The sequence below is a fragment of the Symphalangus syndactylus genome, chromosome 7, assembly GCF_028878055.3.
Source record: "Symphalangus syndactylus isolate Jambi chromosome 7, NHGRI_mSymSyn1-v2.1_pri, whole genome shotgun sequence".
Classification (NCBI taxonomy): domain Eukaryota; kingdom Metazoa; phylum Chordata; class Mammalia; order Primates; family Hylobatidae; genus Symphalangus; species Symphalangus syndactylus.
The window spans coordinates 144114830-144137778 of record NC_072429.2 but is presented as its reverse complement, the minus strand read 5'-3'; positions in this window follow the sequence as shown (position 1 = coordinate 144137778).

The following is a 22949-nucleotide window of genomic DNA, read 5'->3' as shown; positions in this document are numbered from 1 at the left end:
TTTATCATTGTCATTATATTACTTATGGTTATCTGTGATCAATGATCTTTTATGTCACTATTGTAATTGTGGGACACCATACACTCTGCACATATAAGATAGCAAACTTAATTAATATCATGTGTGTTCCCACTTCTTCAGCAGCTAGCTGTTCTTCCACCTCTCTTCTTCTCCTCAAGCCTCACTATTCCCTGAGACACAACAATATTAAAATTAGACCAAGTAATAACCCTGCAATGGCCTGTAAGTGTTCAAGTGAGAAGAAAAGCATCATACATCTCTCACTTTAAGTCAAAAGCTGGAAATGATTAAACTTAATGAAGAAGGCATGTTGAAAGCTGAGAGAGGCTAAAAGCTAGGTCTCTTATAACAAACAGCCAACTTATGAACACAAAGGAAAAGTTCTTGAAGGTAATTGACAGTGCTACTACAGTGAACAAATGAACGATGAAGAATGTAAAACAGGCTTGTTGCTGATATGAAGAACGTTTTATCAGTCTGGATAGAAAATCAAACCAACTACAACAAGGCCCAAATTATCTTCAATTCTCTTCAGGCTGAGAGAAATGAAGAAGAAAAGTTGGAAACTAGAAGAAGTTGGTTGATAATTTTTAAGGAAAGAAGCCATCCCAAAATAAAAGAAAAAGTGCAAGGTGAAGTAGTAGCATGTGCTGATGTAGAAGCTTTAGCACATAATCTGGAAAATCTAGCTAAGATAATAGATGAAGTTTGTTACACTAAACAAGAGATTTTCAGTGTAGATGAAACAGACTTATATTGAAAGAAGATGCTGTCTAGGACGTTCATGGCTAGAAAATAAGTCAATGCCTGGCTTTAAAGCTTCAGTGCACAGGGTGACACACTTGGTAGGGGCTAATGCAGCTGGTAAATTGAAGTTGAAGCCAATACTGATTAACGATTCTGAAAATAGCAAGAATTATGCTAAATCTACTGTGCCTGTACTCTATAAATGGAGCAAAGTCTGAATGACAGCATATCTGTTAACAGTATGGTCTACTGGATATTTTTATCCCGCTCTTGAGACCTACTGCTCAGGAAAAAAAGAGTCCTTTCAAAATATTGCTGTTCATTGACAATGTACCTGACCACCCAAGAGTTCCGATGGAGGTGAACAAGGATATTAGTGTTTCTAAGCTCGTTAACACAACATCCATTCTGTAGTCTCTGAATCAAAGAGTAATTTCAACTTTCAAATTTTATTACATAAGAACTAAACATGGTAAGGTTATTGCTGCCATAATGACTACTCTGATTAATCTGGGTAAAATAAATTGAAAATCTTCAGGAAAGGATTCACCACTCTAGATGACACTAAGGACATTTGTGATTCCTGGGAGGAGTCCAAAATATCAACAATAACAGGAGTTTAGAAGAAGTTGAGTCCAACTCTCACAGATGACCTTGAGGGGTTTAACTCTTCAGTGGAAGTAAATGCGGATGTGGTGGAATCAGCAAGACAACTAGAATTAGAACTGGAGCCTGAAAATGTGACTGAGTTGCTGCAGTTTCAAGATACAATTTTAATGCATTAGGATTTGTTTCTTAGAGATGAGCAAAGAAAGTCGTTCCTTGAGATAGAATCTACTCCTGGTAATGATGCTGTGAACATTCTTCAAATAACAACAAAGAATTTAGAATATTACAGAAACTTAGTTGATAAAGCAATGGTAGAATTTGGGTTTGAAAGAAGTTCTACTGTGGGGAAAAAGCTATCAAACAGCATCACGTTACAAAAAAAAAAAAAATCTTTCATGAAAGGAAAAGTCAACCAATGTGGCAAACTTCATTGCTGCCTTGTTAGAAGAAATTGCCACAGCCATATTAACTTTAAGAAACCACCACCCTGATCGGTCAGCTGCCACCAACACTTGGACCAAACCCTTTACCTGTGAAAAATCACAACTTGATGAAGGAACAGATAATCATTAGCATTTTAGCAATAAAGTATTTTAAAATTAAAGTATGTGCATTGTTTTTTAGACATACTTCTATTGCACACTCAGCTGCTTATATTGTAATGTAAACATGACTTTTTTATGCATTGGAAAACCAACAAACTTGTATGACTCACTTTATTGCAATGTTTGCTTTACTGCAGTGGTCTGGAACTGAATCTGTAATATCTCCAAGGTATGCCTGTATATCTTCATGTATAATAGGGAAGTAATTCTACTGATACAGGTATGGTAGAGCTTAGATAATGTCTCTTATATCAAGCATCTAGATTAGTAGCTGACTATCATCAAAATGAAAACACATGTTTGTGAATTAATATTTCCACTGTTCTATCTTGTTATTGGTAGGTGAGAGTGGTGGTGAACTTTCACCTCAAATTGTTTGATTTAAATAGTTGAAAAAATATAAACAAGTAAGGAGACAAAAGACAAATGTATTGCTTCTATGATGACAATACGATCATATTTCTTCTGAGTGCTCTATGACCTTCCTCCAATCTAAGCAATATTTCCATTTCTACTAGAAGCCAGAGAGATTCACACTGTTACCCTTCTTTCTGTCTTTTGGAAATTTGCAGTGATAATAAGTTGATTTAAAATCCTTACTTAATATCAAGAACAACTCTTCCTGTCAACATGGTAATAAAATGAACACTGAGGATGAAGAGAGAGAGAATGATAAAGTGCATTCAGTAAAACATAAACAAGTAAAGGATGTGGGCGCAAGGTATATAGGAAGTATTAATAGTTGTACTCCTCTCACATATTTTGTCATGTGTGAAATAATTCAAAAGTAAGATGTAAGTAAACCTAAAAGAAAAACTAAAACTCCCTTTAGGAAACCTAAAAGTGAATAGATTCACACTTCAACAAACTTTTGACGATATGTCAGCAAGATGGAAAATAACTACAAAAGGAAAGCTGCAGATACAAGAAGAAATGTTGAGTGAAGAACATGGAAAGCATGTAGATAAACCACAGGGTCTGTGTGAAATAACAAAAAAATTAAATTTGGGAATACAGAAAGGATATAATTAAAATATGGGACAATAAGTAAGACTAGCAGGTGATTTGATTTTTATAATTCTAAGGTCCCTATGTTATATAAAGAAGGAATAGAGAAAATGATTAATGTAGACTTTAAGTAAATAAATCTGTTAAAATTTCATGGTAACTATTAAAAGAATAAAGAGGGAAATAGAATTTAAATAAAAACTTCATGTAAAAGATGCAGAAAAAGTGATAAAAAGTAAAAGCGATGAAGCAAAAGAGGAACATACAAAACAAGAAATAGGATGGTAATGAATCCAAATATATCAGCAATCCTAATAAATGTAAATAAATTAACTTTCTAGTTAAAGGTTAAATTCAATAAAAGATAAGATCCAGGATTATACTATCGAAGAATCACACATGAAAATAAAAACATGGAAAAACTGATACACAAAGGATAAGAAATTACGCAGCTTAAATATTAGTCAAAGGAAAGCTGGTGTATCTATATTAATATTATAGAGTGAAGTCTTTAAGGCACAAAGCATCACATAGAATGGAAAACATCATAAAACAATGATAATTATACACTCATTTCAACTTTGATGCCTCTAATAACTTGCCTCAAAACATATAAAGAAGTCAACAAACCCATCATACCAAGGAATACACAGTGTTCTCAGGTACGCACGGAACTTCAGAGAAAGCCGAACCACGTGGGGAAGACATAATGCACATATCAGCCAATTCCAAGGAATTATCAGACAGATATACTTCTCTTAGCACAACGAAGTTCAAAGTCAGAAAAAAACATTTTTTTTTGAAAAATTTGTAGATTTGGAAATAGGAAAGCATATTTAAAACATACAAGAAAGCAATAAAGTCTGAAAACCGATAAATTCAACAGTTAACTTAAGATATTAGGGAAAATATAAGAAACCCAAGCAGAAGAAATGCAATTATAAAAACCAACAATAATAATGAATGAAATAGTAAATAGAGATACAGCAGATTAAAACAAAAAGATTAACAAATCGAAAGGCTAATTCTTATATATTTAATATATGTGTGTGTCTAATCTACTCTCAATATTAAACTATTAATCCTTTCTTTCCTAAATATATATCAACAATGATTGTTATATTTTTTCTATTTTTATATTTACACAGGGAAATGTGATATTCACCATGTTTCACTTAGTGTTTTTTAACTCAGTATCATTTTTGAGGCCAATTTTGAGACCCATGTGTATAGAGAGATACTTTATTCCTTTTAACTATTGCCCAGTAATATATAGATTAAATTTTTATCCATCTATCCCCCATTTGCTATCTACTAATAGTATTTCAAAGCACATCCCTGAATTTTCCTATGCATCTCTGTTACACGTTACCCTAAAGAGAAATGACAAGCTTTTTAGAGAAGTGGCATACTCAATTTCCCTAAATGTTGGCAAATTGATTATTTAAATGGCATTTAGCAGAAAATCTAACAAAACATTTTTCTTCACATTAAAAAAGAAATCCTTAAATTGCTTCTTAGTTTCTATAAAAATGGAAGAGTGGAGAAGTATTCAGGGCTTTATGTTTTATTCAATTGGATCAATATCCTCCATAATCCTGTGAATCACCTTTTTAAAAAATTTGTAAAACTTAAGACAATATTTTATAGTTTTGCTCCACATTGTTTGAAATTTAGAAACTTTTATTTCTAATTAGATTGCTATGACATTAAGTGTGTGTGTGTGTGTGTGATTGGTAGGTATATAAATTATCTACTACATGCAAGATATAAAAATATGATAAAGTGTTTGGACCTTACCCTTAGAAAACAATATCTCAATAACTGTGGTGTGGCTGAGATGATGTTCAGGTATCATCTCATATTTGCCTACATTTCTAAGTTTATTTCTACATTGCCAAGTTTGTCACTATAACATGGCCATTTCCTGTATAGGAGACAGATGCTCTTTAGGTGTGTCCATCATAAAACTAGTTTAATAAATCAGGACACATTGAAAATAAAATAAGCCTCAAGCATAAAGCAGGACCAATCCTTGAACAAAGTGTATATTCAATATATACTCCATTGGCTTCAATAGTGAAAATATACTGTGAGCTGTCACAAAGTTGGTAGGCTCTGATCCCCAGCGGGTACTGTGCCTGTCCTTTGCATAACTAGAGGGATTGTTAGTCCTCTTTGCATACATCACGATTGTTAATAAAGTGACATTTGTCAAAATGAGTAAGCACCTGTTGCCATGGAAGGTGCCATAAGCAAGATTATAAAACAAATTGTTGTAGTTGGCTAGGAACCAGGAGGAAGATGAACACCAGAAGAAAAGGCATTCTTTCCTTAATTCCTCATACCCATTTTACAATGCATTGCATACAGTTGTTTATGCAGAACACAGGCTGTTTTCTTTTTTTCTGAAACCTCATGTAACCGATGGTATTTTAAATGAGCTCTAATACAAAATGCCTCACACACTGCTATCCTATGCCTCATTTAACCCATTATATGGGTTCCCTCTTGAAACATTTAGTCTTCATTTGTCTATTTTTCCTGTAACTTATTTTTAGGAATAGAAAAATCATGTCCTGGGAAGCATGTCTTCTGGCACATATTTAAAATACCTAAGGGGGCTCAGGTAACATCAAGACCCTAGTAGGTGCAGACGGGTCCCCACCAATATCTTGGCATTTTATTTCAATTATTTACTATCTTTCAATATGGCCCACAGCATGAAGATTTTGCATATACCAGTTTATTTTTTAATTGAAAATTGAAATAATACCAATACTCATAAAAAAATCCATTCAATTCTATTCAGTAAACAGTCTTCCTCTTCATGCCAGTAGATATCTGTAACTCTTTCCCCAGGTTCCTTATTTAAAGTATCTTTACCAAAAAAAGCAGACAGGCTTCAAATAACCGTCTGACATTGGAGAATGACAATATTTTTTCTTGTGAATTAGCATCCTAGCTAGGCACTGATATGAGATATACTGACATAGCTTTCCTGCCAAATCTCATTCTTGTATTGTTCATGAATAGATTCATTATTTTGGTACAAAGACTTTAAATATCAAGTTTAATTGATCTTTTATATCACACTTCTCCAGAATTTTTTACTGAAGGATAAATTTGTTCCTCTAAAAAGCACAGCCTGTCCCGAGCAGATGCATGCCATTAAAAAAAAAATCACATAAATGTCTTCTTTTGGTTCTATCACAGCCTAACATATGAATCCATGTTTATTGTGGTAATGATTCAAACTAGTAAAATGGGGTATAATTTTTGTTTGTATTATAATTGCAGTGCTCCTCATTTCTAGGTACCCCATACTGGCTATTCTCATGTTTTATGTGAATCTCAGGGTGTATTGACTAGCTCTGTGATCTTGGAAAAAAATGACTGGCTGCAAAAAGTTCTCTCATTTCTTCTGCCAATCCCATTCTCTGAAGAGGAAAATGTAAGACTATGTGTGCAAAAATTCTAAGACACTGAGAGTCCAAAGAAAATAGAGAATAGATATTTAAGCTTGAGACCAGAAAGCATTTGTGATTATTAAGACTGAATTCTTGTGACTTTGAGTCAGAATGGCTTGTTTTTAGTTGGAAGTTATCTTCTAGATCCTTATTCTCTGATTATATGCAATTTGGAAATGTCCTACATAAAAACTGCTGCCTAACTTGTTACCTGGTTTTCTTCCAATGCACAGAAAGAACTAGAAGCCCTGCAACAAATGGATTATGTGCACCATCTGGCCATTTTGTGTCGCATACTAAATTTTAAACTAAAAATGCCTTTCTTCTTCCCATACTAGAACATAAGAAATTTGCTATCTTTTCTGGCTTGATGTATAACTTAATTTATTTGTTAATATAAGTTGTTGATGGCTAAAATTGTGTAAAATGTAGTTATACATAATTTTTAGCTTCAAAGTCACAAATTTTGTCACTTTATTATGGAGGAATTGCAAATATCTCTAGGGTATAAACTCAGCCTGATTTCTGGATATCTGTTTTTTTCTATTTGCAACTTCAAATATGTGTGTAACGCCATTGCGAACTCTCAATTTTGTTAGGTGTCTTTCAAGTATATATGAGAAGTTAACATATGCATATTTTATATAATTTTTACATGTAAGTGCATATGAGTTCCTCTGAACTTTGAGAAACTAAACTGTCCAGAAAGGTATGTTTTTACATGTAGCCATTTGTAATTTGGTAACCACAGGAAATGTAAATCTGAAAATAACTATAAAACAGTTAAGGATAAGTATATAGTGTGATTCTTTTCCTTATCTAATATAAATTTTTAAAGCCACAGGAAAAGGAGCCGAAGACTGGACTATAACAGGTTTGGAGGCTATGAATACATAGAATGATACCAATTTATGGAAATACAGATTGATATTAGCTCATGTTATTGAGGGCCTACTCTTTGCCTTTTTTGTGTATGTATGTATGTATGTCTTTATTTATTTATTTCTGTATTTGTTTATTTTTAGAGACAGGGTCTCACTCTGTGGTTCAGATTGGAGGGCAGTAGCGCGATCACAGCTCACTGCAACCTCAACCTCCCAGGCCTAAGCAATCCTTCTGCTACAGCCTCCCAAGTAGCTGGGACTACAGGCACGTGCCACTGCACCCAGCTAAATTTAAAAATATTTTGTAGAAACTGGGTCTTTCCCTGTTGCCCAGGCTGATCTTGAACTCCCGGGCTAAAGCGATCGTCCCACCTGGGCCTCCCAAATTGCGGGGATTACACGCACAAGCCACCGTGCCCAGCCACCATTGCCTTTATACATATTACCTCATTTAAATATGCATTTTTCCAATGGAAGGAACTGGAGCTTAGATAAATTCTATACCTCTCAAAATAACACCACGTGGATTTTTAAAAAAATCTTTAAGCATTTACCTACTTATTTATTTGGCTAATGGGAAAAAAAAGCTCCCAGTCACAAACATCCCCCGTCACAAACATCACGATCCATGATGATAGAGCAAAATCAGATATGCTAAATTTAGCCAAATGTATTGCATACAGTAGGTCATCAATACATGCTTATTGAATTAATTAAAATCCAACTTGAAAAGGAAATTGACCCTGTCAAATATTTGTATATTTTATCTCATCAAATTTAGTTGTGTGTGAGCCAAAGAAAACATATGAAAAGTGTTTTATTTTGCAGGGACAGATGTATAAAATATTATCTAATTTTAATATACTAAAGGCATAGTTATAGTTTTCCTTTAAACATCATTTTGACCTTAATGATGTGACTTACTGTTTTACCCTCCAAAAACAGTACACTTTATAATTATAATTGCTGGAACACGCCACTTTCTAGAATTACGAAAAATAATTCATTACACATAAAGGCTTTATTTTGGAATGAATAAATGAATGTTGGCTGTCATCGTAATTTGTGCCTCCCGAAAGATTGGTTTCCTACCTCTAGATAGAGAGAAAATAAAATTTAATCTTTAAGAATTCACATTTCTTGTTTGGCAAGAGTTTGTATTGCTACTAATTAGCTGAAATAGAAATTAAAGAATCTCGGCTACATTGAACAACTGGGCTTTGAATGTCTAAAACTGTTTCCTCAGAAGAGAACAGGTGATGTCATTGCATCAAGTCACTGGGATGAATTGCTGAAAGGGAGATGCATGGAAACAATATCGTACCCTCAAAATTTCCATTGAGGAGCACAATGTCTCCATATACACTATTACCAGTTTCCCTTCAGAATTTTCTCTATGTCTGCTTTTAATTATCCCAAATTCATTTATCCCCCCTATTTAAGTTCCCCCTCCCTCTTCCCCTATATTTCCCCTTGAACCTATCTTTTCTGTATCCATTGCAGAGAGATCACTTCGTTGTAACTGAATACAGATCTGAATGCTTACCACTTGCAGAGTCCAATTCACAAGAGTGAGGTCTGGTGGAAAGAAAGGGATTTTACTAACCAAAACTAGTAAAGGGGATGTGGCCGGATTCCCATCCAAAGCAACCACTTCAATTTTGGGGGTGAGGGTAGGAGTTTAAGTGTGGAAAAATTGATAAGGAAGGCGCGCAAGAATTGTGCTGAGTACAATGTCTGTGTGTCTTGCTCTGGTGGCTATTTTGTGTCTCAGTCCTCCTGAATCACGAGCTGGCAGCATCTCAACAATGGCGGGGTTGTTGACTAGCCAGCCACCTTGAAATAATCTTGGGAATTTTGCAGCTGAGTCTCCAAGCTTCCTTTGTCAGACTCAAGATTAGCCCCTGCAACTTCTAAGAAGGCATATAGATGACAGCATACAATTAGATAAATGTGAAGGGAGTATACATGGTAGGAAAGGGAGGGATATGGAGTCTATTATATGGCTAAGAGAAAAGGCTTCTACAGTTTTCTTCAAGGTTTTATCTTGAAACCCAAGACTAAAAAAAATAAAATGCATTTCGAAGTTAAGCTATCTGGTTTTTTAATGATTTATAGCTCTGGGGGTCTTCTCTTTTCTAAATATCCCCAAGCCCTAGGATGTATTTTGGGCAATAATTTGTACTAAATATGTGAGTTCAAAATGAGATATTTATTTACCTTGTACTTTATGTTGCAAATTTCCTAAAACTGTAATTTTAACAATCTACACGTTTATATTTATGTGATGGTTTTGTTAATTTCATTTCAACACTTTTCTCCAACAAGTGGATTTATACAAAACTGACAATGTGAATCTTCTTCAGCATCCCCCTTCAACATCTTAATAGGATAAAATGAATCATAATTTTAAACTACATTTCTTAATTTAAAGAAAAAAATTATGTGGACATATTCACATTCAAGGTGAGTATCCAGCAAACAGTAAATCAGGCAGGTGGTTATGTTGGGAAATGGTAGCAAAACATTTACAATTGAAGCCATATGGCTTTCAGCCTAGTAGGGCCAACTAGCTGTGTTCAATGACTCTGGGGAAATTAAGCTGTTTGAAGGTCATTAATGCTAATTCTAAACCTCTGGGGCAGTGACAGGAAGTTGGCAGCAATATGCAGGGAAACCATACCTCCAACTGAGTGGATAAGCCTCCTTCATAAGTGGACCGAGGATTGTTCTTGTTGGGCCTGTGCTCTGATTTGGAGACAAAGAACCAGGTATAACCACTATTGCTGCATATACACAGCAGGCAGTAACGTATACTCTGATCCTGCCATTGTCTTTCTTAAACTGACCAGGAGTCCTTATCATAAAGTTCAAATCCCCTTCCATTATCTTCCTGTTTCAGCTGATACCACTGTCCTCTGGACTAAGCCCCAGGCACATTAAGTTTCTAAGTTGACATTTTTAATTAAGTTTTAAAGACATATTTGGAGAATTTTTTAATGCACAAGTATATGTCCAGCTCAAATAATTCCACTTTCAATGTGCTTTCCTGGGTTTCTTGAATGCCATTGAGAAATTACAGTACATATAAAGAAAATAGAAAAGAAATAGTAATCACTGAATCAATGATTAGCGAAAAAAAAAACAGCAAAAGCTAAAGCTTTTCAGCAATTAAGTTCACCAATTTTCAGTAAATAACTCAAGTGAAAAAAATTAATTTATCTACTTGAAAATGGCTAATGCAGAGTCAAAGATTAAAATGTTGGAAATAAATTTTCTTCTTCCACACCAACCTTTAAGGAAAATATTATTGAACTCTTCTGGAACACAAAATCTTTGCAACCAGCATTATTATGTATATTATCCACTTACATTAAATTAAAACTCTATATGCATGAGGGAATGTTTCTTCAAATATTAACCATAAATAGAAATTAGAAAAATGTATAAAATTAGGTTGTATATTTCATTCCTAAGATTTTCTAGACTGGGTTTTCTGAAAGATGCAACACCATTCTCTTGATATTCTACAAATAGAAACACGCTACCCCAGAGCATTGGGTTCAGAACGTGCTACCCCAGAAGATGGCACCTTCACATTTGAGAAAATCACAAAGGAGAAAGGTCTCTGACCTTCTCCAATCCTTCTTTTCTGAAGCAAGCTGTAAAAGAATCTGATCTTCAGCTGGGTGCGGTGGCTCACTCCTGTAATCCCAGCACTTTGGGACGCCGAGGTGGGTGGATCACGAGGTCAGGAGATTGAGACCATCCTGGCTAACACGGTGAAACCTCGTCTCTACTAAAAATACAAAAAATTATCCGGGTGTGGTGGTGGCGCCTGTAGTCCCAGCTACTCAGGAGGCTGAGGTAGGAAAACGGTGTGAACCCGGGAGGTGGAGCTTGCAGTGAGCGGAGATCACGCCACTGCCCTCCAGCCTGGGCGACAGAGCGAGACTCTGTCTCAAAAAAAAAATAAAAAAAGAATCTGATCTTCCTCTGAAGTATGTGATAAGAGCCTCATGTGCCTCATATCTGGAGACAAGGAATGTCACACTGGGACACAGAAAGTAATATGAAGAAACAGGCCTTGCTAAGTTCCCCCAGCTTATTACCATTAGATCATACTCCTTCTGTTCAATCATGCTTCCTCATGACTGTCTACTCCCCATCCAACCTAAGCATAAATATACATAGATTTCGCCATCTCTTTGGGTCTTCATTTCTGAAGGTCCACATGTCACATAAAATTTACATTAAATAAATATGTATGCTTTTCTGTTGTTAAACTGCCTTTTGTTATAGGTGCTTCAGCCATGAACCTAGTGATGGATGAGAAAAAAAAATCCCTTCTACCCTACACTAACAAGGAAGGACGAGAGAGAGAATTCTAATTTCTTACCATAGGTATTCAATGTGATGAGAGGGTGGTCATTTGATGTATAAAATTAGGAATTCATTCTAAAACATGTTTGAAACTTTTGTTTAGTTTATTGCAGAGGAAGGGGCAAGTTTGGTGCTCCAAATTCCTGTTTTATTTGCCATCATAGAAAGGATTTGAATTTGCAAGACACTTCAGAAAAGTCTGATTTTTTTTTCACTTTATTTTTTTTTTTTTTTTTTTTTTTTTTTTTATATATTTTTTTTTTTATTATTATACTTTAGGGTTTTAGGGTACATGTGCACAATGTGCAGGTTTGTTACATATGTATCCATGTGCCATGTTGATTTCCTGCACCCATTAATTCGTCATTTAGCATTAGGTGTATCTCCTAATGCTGTCCCTCCCCCCTCCCCCCACCCCACAACAGTCCCCGGAGCATGATGTTCCCCTTCCTGTGTCCATGAGTTCTCATTGTTCAATTCCCACCTATGAGTGAGAACATGCGGTGTTTGGTTTTTTGTCCTTGCGATAGTTTACTGAGAATGATGTTTTCCAGTTTCATCCATGTCCCTACAAAGGACACGAACTCATCATTTTTTATGGCTGCATAGTATTCCATGGTGTATATGTGCCACATTTTCTTAATCCAGTCTATCGTTGTTGGACATTTGGGTTGGTTCCAACTCTTTGCTATTGTGAATAGTGCCGCAATAAACATACGTGTGCATGTGTCTTTATAGCAGCATGATTTATAGTCCTTTGGGTATATACCCAGTAATGGGATGGCTGGGTCAAATGGTATTTCTAGTTCGAGATCCCTGAGGAATCGCCACACTGACTTCCACAATGGTTGAACTAGTTTACAGTCCCACCAACAGTGTAAAAGTGTTCCTATTTCTCCACATCCTCTCCAGCACCTGTTGTTTCCTGATTTTTTAATGATGGCCATTCTAACTGGTGTGAGATGGTATCTCACTGTGGTTTTGATTTGCATTTCTCTGATGGCCAGTGATGAGGAGCATTTCTTCATGTGTTTTTTGGCTGCATAAATGTCTTCTTTTGAGAAGTGTCTGTTCATGTCCTCTGCCCACTTTTTGATGGGGTTGTTTGTTTTTTTCTTGTAAATTTGTTTGAGTTCATTGTAGATTCTGGATATTAGCCCTTTGTCAGATGAGTAGGTTGCAAAAATTTTCTCCCATTGTGTAGGTTGCCTGTTCACTCTGATGATAGTTTCTTTTGCTGTGCAGAAGCTCTTTAGTTTAATGAGATCCCATTTGTCGATTTTGGCTTTTGTTGCCATTGCTTTTGGTGTTTTAGACATGAAGTCCTTGCCCACGCCTATGTCCTGAATGGTATTGCCTAGGTTTTCTTGTAGGATTTTAATGGTTTTAGGTCTAACATATAAGTCTTTAATCAATCTTGAATTAATTTTTGTATAAGGTGTAAGGAAGGGATCCAGTTGCAGCTTTCTACATATGGCTAGCCAGTTTTGCCAGCACCATTTATTAAATAGGGAATCCTTTCCCCATTTCTTGTTTTTGTCAGGTTTGTCAAAGATCAGATAGTTGTAGCTATGCGGCATCATTTCTGAGGGCTCTGTTCTGTTCCATTGATCTATGTCTCTGTTGTGGTACCAGTACCATGCTGTTTTGGTTACTGTAGCCTTGTAGTATAGTTTAAAGTCAGGTAGCGTGATGCCTCCAGCTTTGTTCTTTTGGCTTAGGATTGACTTGGCGATGCGGGCTCTTTTTTGGTTCCATATGAACTTTAAAGTAGTTTTTTCCAATTCTGTGAAGAAAGTCATTGGTAGCTTGATGGGGATGGCATTGAATCTATAAATTACCTTGGGCAGTATGGCCATTTTCACGATATTGATTCTTCCAACCCATGAGCATGGAATGTTCTTCCATTTGTTTGTATCCTCTTTTATTTCATTGAGCAGTGGTTTGTAGTTCTCCTTGAAGAGGTCCTTCACATCCCTGGTAAGTTGGATTCCTAGGTATTTTATTCTCTTTGAAGCAATTGTGAATGGGAGTTCACTCATGATTTGGCTCTCTGTTTGTCTGTTATTGGTGTACAAGAATGCTTGTGATTTTTGTACATTAATTTTGTATCCTGAGACTTTGCTGAAGTTGCTAATCAGCTTAAGGAGATTTTGGGCTGAGACAATGGGGTTTTCTAGATATACAATCATGTCATCTGCAAACAGGGACAATTTGACTTCCTCTTTTCCTAATTGAATACCCTTTATTTCCTTCTCCTGCCTGATTGCTCTGGCCAGAACTTCCAGCACTATGTTGAATAGTAGCGATGAGAGAGGGCATCCCTGTCTTGTGCCAGTTTTCAGAGGGAATGCTTCCAGTTTTTGCCCATTCAGTATGATATTGGCTGTGGGTTTGTTGTAGATAGCTCTTATTATTTTGAGATACGTCCCATCAATACCTAATTTATTGAGAGTTTTTAGCATGAAGGGTTGTTGAATTTTGTCAAAGGCCTTTTCTGCATCTATTGAGATAATCATGTGGTTTTTGTCTTTGGTTCTGTTTATATGCTGGATTACATTTATTGATTTGCGTATGTTGAACCAGCCTTGCATCCCAGGGATGAAGCCCACTTGATCATGGTGGATAAGCTTTTTGATATGCTGCTGGATTCGCTTTGCCAGTATTTTATTGAGGATTTTTGCATCAATGTTCATCAAGGATATTGGTCTGAAATTCTCTTTTTTGGTTATGTCTCTGCCAGGTTTTGGTATCAGGACGATGCTGGCTTCGTAAAATGTGTTAGGGAGGATTCCCTCTTTTTCTATCGATTGGAATAGTTTCAGAAGGAATGGTACCAGTTCCTCCTTGTACCTCTGGTAGAATTCAGCTGTGAATCCATCAGGTCCTGGACTCTTTTTGGTTGGTAAGCTATTGATTATTGCCACAATTTCAGAACCTGTTATTGGTCTATTCAGAGATTCAACTTCTTCCTGGTTTAGTCTTGGGAGGGTGTATTTGTCGAGGAATTTATCCATTTCTTCCAGATTTTCTAGTTTATTTGCATAGAGGTGTTTGTAGTATTCTCTGATGGTAGATTGTATTTCTGTGGGATCGGTGGTGATATCCCCTTTTTCGTTTTTTATTGCATCTATTTGATTCTTCTCTCTTTTCTTCTTTATTAATCTTGCTAGCGGTCCATCAATTTTGTTGATCTTTTCAAAAAACCAGCTCCTAGATTCATTAATTTTTTGAAGGGTTTTTTGTGTCTCTATTTCCTTCAGTTCTGCTCTGATTTTAGTTATTTCTAGCCTTCTGCTAGCTTTTGAATGTGTTTGCTCTTGCTTTTCTAGTTCTTTTAATTGTGATGTTAGGGTGTCAATTTTGGATCTTTCCTGCTTTCTCTTGTGGGCATTTAGTGCTATAAATTTCCCTCTACACACTGCTTTGAACGTGTCCCAGAGATTCTGGTATGTTGTGTCTTTGTTCTCGTTGGTTTCAAAGAACATCTTTATTTCTGCCTTCATTTCATTATGTACCCAATAGTCATTCAGGAGCAGGTTGTTCAGTTTCCATGTAGTTGAGCGGTTTTGACTGAGTTTCTTAATCCTGAGTTCTAGTTTGATTGCACTGTGGTCTGAGAGACAGTTTGTTATAATCTCTGTTCTTTTACATTTGCTGAGAAGAGCTTTACTTCCAACTATGTGGTCAATTTTGGAATAGGTGTGGTGTGGTGCTGAAAAAAATGTATATTCTGTTGATTTGGGGTGGAGAGTTCTGTAGATGTCTATTAGGTCCACTTTATGTAGAGCTGAGTTCAATTCCTGGATATCCTTGTTAACTTTCTGTCTCGTTGATCTGTCTAATGCTGACAGTGGGGTGTTAAAATCTCCCATTATTATTGTGTGGGAGTTTAAGTCCCTTTGTAGGTCACTGAGGACTTGCTTTATGAATCTGGGTGCTCCTGTGTTGGGTGCATATATATTTAGGATAGTTAGCTCTTCTTGTTGAATTGATCCCTTTACCATTATGTAATGGCCTTCTTTGTCTCTTTTGATCTTTGTTGGTTTAAAGTCTATTTTATCAGAGACTAGGATTGCAACCCCTGCCTTTTTTTGTTTTCCAGTTGCTTGATAGATCTTCCTCCATCCCTTTATTTTGAGTCTATGTGTGTCTCTGCACGTGAGATGGGTTTCCTGAATACAGCACACTGATGGGTCCTGACTCCTTATCCAGTTTGCCAGTCTGTGTCTTTTGATTGGAGCATTTAGCCCATTTACATTTAACGTGAATATTGTTATGTGTGAATCTGATCCTGTCATTATGATGTTAGTTGGTTATTTTGCTCGTTAGTTGCTATAGTTTCCTCCTAGCCTCGATGGTCTTTACAATTTGGCATGTTTTTGCAGGGGCTGGTACCGGTTGTTCCTTTCCATGTTTAGTGCTTCCTTCAGGAGCTCTTTTAGGGCAGGCCTGGTGGTGACAAAATCACTCAGCGTTTGCTTGTCTGTAAAGTATTTTATTTCTCCTTCACTTATGAAGCTTAGTTTGGCGGGATAGGAAATTCTGGGTTGAAAATTCTTTTCTTTAAGAATGTTGAATATCGGCCCCCACTCTCTTCTGGCTTGTAGAGTTTCTGCTGAGAGATCAGCTGTTAGTCTGATGGGCTTCCCTTTGTGGGTAACCCGACCTTTCTCTCTGGCTGCCCTTAACATTTTTTCCTTCATTTCCACTTTGGTGAATCTGACAATTATGTGTCTTGCAGTTGCCCTTCTCGAGGAGTATCTTTGTGGCGTTCTCTGTATTTCCTGAATCTGAATGCTGGCCTGCCTTGCTAGATTGGGGAAGTTCTCCTGGATAATATCTTGCAGAGTGTTTTCCAACTTGGTTCCATTCTCCCCATCATTTTCAGGTACACCAATCAGACGTAGGTTTGGTCTTTTCACATAGTCCCAAATTTCTTGGAGGCTTTGTTCATTTCTTTTTATTCTTTTTTCTCTAAACTTCCCTTCTCTCTTCATTTCATTCATTTCATCTTCTATCAGCGATACCCTTTCTTCCAGTTGATCGCATCTGCTACTGAGGCTTCTGCATTCTTCACGTAGTTCTCGAAACTTGGCTTTCAGCTCCATCATCTCCTTTAAGCCCTTCTCTCCATTGGTTATTCTAGTTATCCATTCTTCTAATTTTTTTTCAAAGTTTTTAACTTCTTTGCTATTGTTTTGAATTTCCTCTCGTAGCTCAGAGTAGTTTGATCGTCTGAAGCCTTCTTCTCTCAACTCATCAAAGTCATCCTCCATCCAGCTTTGTTCCGTTGCTGGTGAGGAACTGCGTTCCTTTGGAGGAGGAGAGGTGCTCTGTTTTTTAGAGTTTCCAGTTTTTTTGGTCTGTTTTTTCCCCATCTTTGTGGTTTTGTCTACTTTTTGTCTTCGATGATGGTGATGTACAGATGGGTTTTTGGTGTGGATGTCCTTTCTGTTTGTTAATTTTCCTTCTACCAGACAAGACCCTCAGCTGCAGGTCTGTTGGAGTTTACTAGAGGTCCACTCCAGACCCTGTTTGGCTGGGTGTCAGCACCGGTGGCTGCAGAACAGCGGATTTTCGTGAGACCACAAATTCAGCTGTCTGATAGTTCCTCTGAAAGTTTTGTCTCAGAGGAGTACCCGGTTGAATGAGGTGTCAGTCTGTCCCACTGGGGGGGTGCCTCCCAGTTAGGCTGCTCAGGGGTGAGGGACCCACTTTAGGAGGCAGTCTGTCCGTTCTCAGATCTCCAGCTGCGTGCTGGGAGAACCACTACTCTCTTCAAAGCTGTCAGTCAGACAGGGACATTTAAGGCTGTGGAGGTTCTCGCTGAGTTTTTGGTTGTCTGTGCCCTGCCCCCAGAGGTGGAGCCTACAGAGGCAGGAGGGCCTCCTTGAGCTGTGGTGGGCTCCACCCAGTTCGAGCTTCCTGGCTGCTTTGTTTACCTAAGCAAGCCTGGGCAATGGCGGGCGCCCCTCCCCCAGCCTCGTTGCCGCCTTGCAGCGTGATCTCAGACTGCTAGCAATCAGCGAGACTCCGTGGGCATAGGACCCTCCGAGCCAGGTGCAGGACACAATCTCCTAGTGTGCCGTTTTCCAGGCCCGTTGGAAAAGCGCAGTATTAGGACGGGACTGACCCGATATTCCAGGTGCCGTCTGTTTTCCCTTTCTTTGACTAGGAAAGGGAACTCCCTGACCCCTTGCGCTTCCGGAGTGAGGCAATGCCTCGCCCTGCTTCGGCTCGCGCACAGTGCGCTTCACCGACTGTCCTGAACCCACTGTTAGGCACTCCCTAGTGAGATGAAACCGGTACCTCAAGCAGAAATGCAGAAATCACCCGTCTTCTGTGTCGCTGGGGCTGGGAGCTGGAGACCGGAGCTGTTCCTATTCGGCCATCTTGGCTCCCGACCCCTTTTTTTTCACTTTAAATGTGGTATTGTGGTTACTGTAATGAGGTGGCATCGACACTGCTAATACTTACCCTTTGGAGTTTACCCCAAGGCTTTACCATAAGACATCATCCAGATCACTGTGCTTTCTTTTAAAAAACAAGTCTTTATTAAAAAGAAAAGCACAAACTAGACCATCACAAATAGAAATTAGTAATAGCCAGAAACGTATTTAGCAGCGATTTTTTTTCTTTTTTTTTTTTTTAACAGTCTTGCTCTGTCTCTCAGGCTGGAGTGCAGTGGCGTGATCTCGGCTCACTGTAACCTCCACCTCCCAGGTTCAAGCAATTCTCCTGCCTCAGCCTCCCAGAGTAGTTGTAACTAGAGGTATCCACCACCACACCCAGGTAATTTGCATATTTTTAGTAGAGTTGGGGTATCACCATGTTGGCCAAGCTGGTCTTGAACTCCTGACCTCAGGTGACCCGCCTACGAAAGTGCTGGGATTACAGGAGTGAGGCACTGCACCCAGACTTATTTAACATCAGTTCTAAACATTGTTGACACATTGCAGTATCTAATTTTCTCTAGTATCCTTAATTAATTATATAATGTGACTTTTGAAGAATTCTTATATACATTAAGATAAAGTTCAAGAAGGCCATTAGCAAAGGATTTTAAAAAGAGTAGTTTTTTTACAAAGATTTTCCATTTTAAACAGATTTTTCTTATAAAATAAATTTCTCCATGTCTTTTAAAAATACGAAACTTGGCTCCCATTAAATATGCTCATTTTTAGTTACCCATGGGATACCCTTACTTATCTATGATAACAGATACTTGTCATAATTTCCTGTATACTCCTAATGTCAGAGGTATGTTTACAAGTGGTATCATTTACTTCTGGATTTCATTTCCAGCTATTTAACCTCCAGATTCATGATAAAGCATTTTTAAGATTATCTCTGAAAACAATACCTGCTTTTTATTTACTCAAAATATATCTACACTTAACATAAGTACACTTTGGATAAGCAGTTATTTTTAGGCAAACTTTTACTAAGATAAGTATATGGCAACATAAATAATGGAGGATATCCATGGTAGCTAAAAGTGAAAATATTTACTTTACCTGGAAGATGTGTTTTTTTTCAAAAAAAACCCTGAAACAATTGATTTCATGCAAAAAAAGTGCTAAAAGAAAAATGCGTAATCTGTGTATGATAAAAACATTTTCTCGAGCTGTGCAAATGACCTTGTTGATTTTTATTTTATCTAAGAATGATTTTAATATGCAATAATACAACTTACAGCAACATATAGCAATGCATTTAATAGTAATGCACAAAAGTAACAAAGCAATGCAGATAAAAATGTTATACTGAACTCATCATTTGACATACTTCCTGTATTAGAATAATTTGCTGAATAATGTCAATTATCAAAACATGTAGCTGCTATGTAGTCCCTTAAAAACTGATATTTCCAGCATGTATATAATACACATATAAGTATATTCGTGTTGAACATAGCTTTAGTACTTTTTATATTTTTTTAAAAAGAAATTGTATGCCTTTTGTTCAAAACCACTATAACTTACTTGACCTGTGTGTGATTTTTATTTTCCGTTAAAATATTTAATTTCCAATATAGTTTGGATGTAGGACAGTCTGCATTTTAGGAAGCAAAAAAATAAATTTTAGAAAGGTAAAATATCAAAGCCAGTTTTGTAGTAATAGTGATGTCTAAAAGTTGAAATAGTAGCTGTCATTAAATGAGCACCTACTATATTTCAGGCACTAAACTGGATTCTTATAGACTCTTTAATAATAATATCATACATTATAAATGTGAAATTTTAGACTGCAAAGTACATAATTTGCTAAAAGTCACAGATGTAATAAACTGTCAATCCAGAATTTGAACTTAAATCTTTTGGCTGCAGAGAGGAAAACAAAAGAACGGTAGGTAAATAGCTAGATGAATCCGTTGACTGACAGTCGTATCAGCTTCCCTTTACTGAATGCTGATCTCATCACACCAGTATAACTTTGTAAAATGTGTTTATTATTTCCATGTTCAAAGTGAGTGACTTAAGGCTAAAAATGATAAGAAATGTGTCCTTGATGGCAGCTATCACTGGAAGATCCAGAATTTTAACCAATATTTCACTATCCAGTATTACTCATTTCAAAGCACTCAGCCTTTCTGCTATCACATACAATTTCCACTTCAAGTAACAAATTCAAATATAATCGGTACAAAGTTTATCCTACCCTGAAAATGAAATGTATAATATTCAAGAACAACTTGATGATTCACATCTGAGAAAACATAGTACTCTCAAAGTGACAAATACTGAATAAATAAATATTACCTCTGCATTGGATGTCTAAAAATGAGTAAGGACAAGATACTTCAAGCTGGAAAAATTAGAATGCAAACAAAAGACAACAGAGAAACCAAACATAGCTGGTCACATATGTATTTTTGTAACGATTTTTAAGTCTGGGAGTCTTGTTTCCTAAGCAAACATTTATTTTTTTGTTAGCCAGAAGTTTATATCTCCCTAGATTATGTAAAATACTGAAAAAAGAAATATGAAAACTTTATTTTTAGTTGTGTCATCAAACAGTGCCTTACATATTTGAATGACTACACTTTCAAAAGCTGCCAAACTTTAATTTCTTCTGTTAGTATCTATATCTACACATATTCAACATTCAAAGTAAGGAATCTTGTAGTGTGTGTTATATTGTTCAAGTATTGATGATTTTGTTGCAACTCTGGGAACACTTTTTAGCCCCTGAAGCCTGAATTAGGGGTATCTATATAGAGAGGAAATTATTGGCTTATCAAAAGTGTGCATAGATTCTGTAGGTCAAGTCTATCCATCATAGACTTCCTAAAAGATGGATTAGATTTGAAGCTCTCCCAATTTATTTTGTTATGGTTTATTGGCACATTCATTTTGCACAACTGTTTATACAAAATAAATGGCTGCTGATATCTTAAGCCCCTCCATTAGTGGAGTCCAATTCACCATCTAAGATAACAAAAACATAGGAATCTTCAGTTCCTACTGCTACCATTACAGAAGGCTCAAGCTGTAGAATATTTGATGTTTTCTGCTCTCAAAGTTCTGATCCAGTCCTTTCTCTTACATAACATCTGTCCATGGCCTTGCTCAGAGGGACCCAGTGCTCATTCAAAGATCCCTTTATTGTGGTGAATGTTTAATTTCTTACTAATATTCATTCAAATGCAATACATGTATAGTTACATTCAGTCTGTGCTGCTATAATGGAATATAAGAGACTGGGCAATTTGTAGAGATTCTTCATGGTTCTGGAAACTGGAAAATCCAAGATGCAAAGGCAAGTGTCTGGTGAGGACCTTCTTTCTGTGTCATCTCATGGTGGAAGGTGAGACAGCAAGAGATTGAACTCCCAGCTTTAAGTTATTTTAAATCAGCATGAATCTGTTCACAAGGCTTCAGCCTTCATGACCTAAACACCTCCCATTGGGCCCCACCTCCCAACAGTGGTTCATTGGATTATGTTCCAACACATGCCTTTTGGAGGGACACAGCCAAACGATAATGATATATAACAGCATTTTCTAAGTGTTCATTTTGATGAATTTTGACAAATGTTTACAGTAGTGTAACAACCACTTCAATGGAGACGTTTCATCCTAAAAATTCCCTTGTTCTATAGATTCAATTTTTATATTCTTCTGAAATTTTATGCTGAAATCTAATACCCAATATAATGGTATTGCGAGTTGGAGGCTTTGGAAGGTGATTAGATCATAAGAACAGAGACTTAATCAAAGGAGTTAGTGCTTTTTATAAGAGACCCGGGAGATATCCCGTCCTTCTACAATGTGAGGAGACAAAAGAATGACAGCCACCTCTGAATCAGGAAGTGAGTCATTACCAGGCACTGAGTCTGTCAGTAACGTGAATTTGAACTTCTGGTCACCAAAACTGTGAAAAATAAATTTTGGTTGTTTATAAACTACCCAGTCTATGATATTCTGTTACAGCAACCTAAAGTACTATGTTACCTGGTGCCCCTTTGTAATCAGTCCTCGCCCCCAACCTGACACCTAGCCCCTGTCTACCCCACTCAGATTTGGGTGGCTACAGTTTTGGCTATTAAATAATGTCACAAAAATTGAATCATATACTATGTAGCTTTGATTGTTTTTTATTGAGTTTACTTAATGCGTTGGAGATTTATTCATGCTGTTACATATGTCTATATTGTATTTTTTTATCGCAAACTAGTGTTCCATTTGATTATACCTTTACTAATACATGGGCCTCTGGATTATTTCTAGTTTAAGGCCATGCAAATAAAGTTGCTATAAACATTAGCAAATGGGTCTCTGTATGAACATGCTTTTATTTCTCTTGGGTAAACATCCAGGAATTGATAGTTGAGTCATATGATAAATGTATATTTAAATTTAAAAGAAACTTCCCTATTGTTATCCAAAGCAACTATACCACTGATGTTTCTACATATCCTCATCAGTACTCCGTCTTCTGTGATTTGATTATAGCCGTCCTAGTAGCTGTATAGAGCATCTCATTGCAGTTTTAATTGCATTTTCCTAATGACTAGTGGCGTTAAGCAAATTTTCACTGCTTATTTGCCATTGGTATATACAGTGGTTCCACGTTCTCCGTGAGAGATTAGTTCTAGAACCCTGATGGATGCCAAAATCCAGAAATGCTAAAATTCCAACATTGGTCCTGTATAACCTGGGAAAATTAAAACTGAGCCCTCTGCATCCTTGGGCTGCCCAATCTGGGAATACTATA